This window comes from Bombus impatiens, unplaced genomic scaffold, assembly GCF_000188095.3.
Source record: "Bombus impatiens unplaced genomic scaffold, BIMP_2.2 scf_0431, whole genome shotgun sequence".
Lineage (NCBI taxonomy): Eukaryota > Metazoa > Arthropoda > Insecta > Hymenoptera > Apidae > Bombus > Bombus impatiens.
The window spans coordinates 11,448-13,400 of NT_176850.1; the positions used below are offsets into that span (position 1 = coordinate 11,448).

The following is a 1,953-nucleotide window of genomic DNA, read 5'->3' on the forward strand; positions in this document are numbered from 1 at the left end:
ATTTCTATGGCGAGTGTGGTACAACCGCAGATTTATCGGAGGGAAGGATATAAAATTAAAGCTCCTACCACGACTGTAGGTGTATGGTGGATCGCCCTTGGATATTTAATTCGTTGGTTGCTGGCATCTTGACAACTTATTTCGGCACAACGGTCGCCGCGATTAACACTTATAAAATTTTTACAAACTCGATTTCGACTAAGACCAACTGGTTGATTAGTAATTGGCAATTGATCGACGGGTTGATGGTATAACTCTTCGATTGACAAAATGACAACTCTAAACTCGACTCTGAATGAGTCTTCAATTATACAATGATTTTAATTATACAAATGTAAAACTTGATTTGATTGTAAAGAAACACGGCAATAGACTGACAGCGTGACGGTGATGGTAAAGATAGTAACTTTGAAGATTAGACACTTGATAAACTTTTAATTGTACAATGTTAAACACGTGATTTGATTGTAAAGAAACACGACGATATACTGACAGCGTGACGGTGACGATAAAGATAGTAACCAACTCGCCTTATGTCACTACGCTTATTTATATCTAAGTCTACCGATCCTATGTGAGAGGATGTTGCTGCTGCTATTATTTATCTTTTGCTGAAGTTTCGTCTGCGATGCTTCTAGAACCTTCTATACTGATGCTGATGGGAACGTTCAAGATACCTCCGGCACGTGCGACGTCTTATCTTGGCCGCTGTTTCGTCTGTCCGGCTATCTTAATGATGCCATGTCTTAATCTCGTAGTTTCCCACCGACACTACATGAGCAAATGTCCCCTGACCGTCGCGCAGAATGTCGTGGTGGGCGGTCGCGCATGCAACGCAGTGCGCGCCTGCGGTTGTCCCATTGATCCGCCGATTTCTTGATCGTGCAGCACGCGTTGTTCGTGCTCTTCAATAAAGTCTTCCTCCTCTGAGTATTTGTGTGTGGGCTTCGTTTACTATTGTTGAGGGTGGTGTGAAGTGGATAAGTTTCGCGTACGTTCGTTTTATACGCATTCCGGTTTTCTTGAATTATGAACACTGAGGCGACTATGTCTTTGGCATCTGATCCAGTTGTAGAAGTATGTCATTTTACATTCTGAATTTGTCTCTTGCTCGCTTTTTGGTAGATATTTATTTGTGTCCTCTTCTAGCGCAAGAAGAAGGAGAGGGAGAGAAAATCACGTAAGAGATACGTGAATGGTTCACGAAGACGATACAGATGACTGTGCGAAGATTCGCTTTCCTGAAGAGAAGTCCTGGATGATCATTTGCGTCATCATTCTTCTAGTCAGGGAAGAATTTCCCCTGTTGTACGTTCTTGGTGTATGGACAAGTTTCGCGAAATGTATCCTGACGTTCCATGTGTTGATTTTGATTTTGTTTGACAATAATATTTTGTTTATCTATATATCTACATGTGCATATGTGTGTTAATGCACTTAGGTGTATCCATATTTGTTAATTTGTTAGTTAGTAATACAATTTTCATATATTTTATACTCCATAGTTGTAAATTTCGTATATTTTATATGTTCCATAGTATATATGTCGGGTTTACAGTAGAATTAGGGTTAGGGGCGTGAAACGAATCTTCGTTTGGGTTACACGTCGTCGTTATGCAATAGAGAAGACATTGACTAGTGCAAATACGATTATTATAGAACCGGACAAGTAACCGTGGTAGTTAGGTACTCGAGAAACTAATGACAATGATCCTAGGTTCAATAACGAATCCGCGGTCGACGGGATGATAGATGAACGTACTCACAAAATCTAAGTCGGACGCGTAATATTCACTGGTCGTAAAGGGTTACTCTTTCATCAGTGAGATCGCGAACGAGAATGTCTTTCCCGTCCCAATGATGCCACAGAGGAAAACTATAATGGGGTGTGTCTAAGGACACGAGATCATCGGATTCGTCGAGAAAAGCCTTCGTTCAGAAAGTAAGGGAAAT

General features: G+C 40.9%; 2 long non-coding RNA genes across 2 annotated transcripts in view; one reads left to right on the forward strand and one right to left on the reverse strand.

Moving 5' to 3' along the window:
• Window positions 1-560: 560 nt before the first annotated feature.
• Window positions 561-1,410, forward strand: LOC117151783. Its single transcript, XR_004461905.1, has 2 exons — window positions 561-1,077; window positions 1,150-1,410. It is a non-coding gene; the product is annotated as an uncharacterized LOC117151783 (long non-coding RNA).
• LOC117151784 overlaps window positions 684-1,953 on the reverse strand; it is a 5,644-nt gene continuing 4,374 nt past the window's right edge. The window contains exon 3 of the long non-coding RNA XR_004461906.1: window positions 684-695. This is a non-coding gene — a long non-coding RNA (uncharacterized LOC117151784). The remainder of the gene's footprint in view (window positions 696-1,953) is intronic.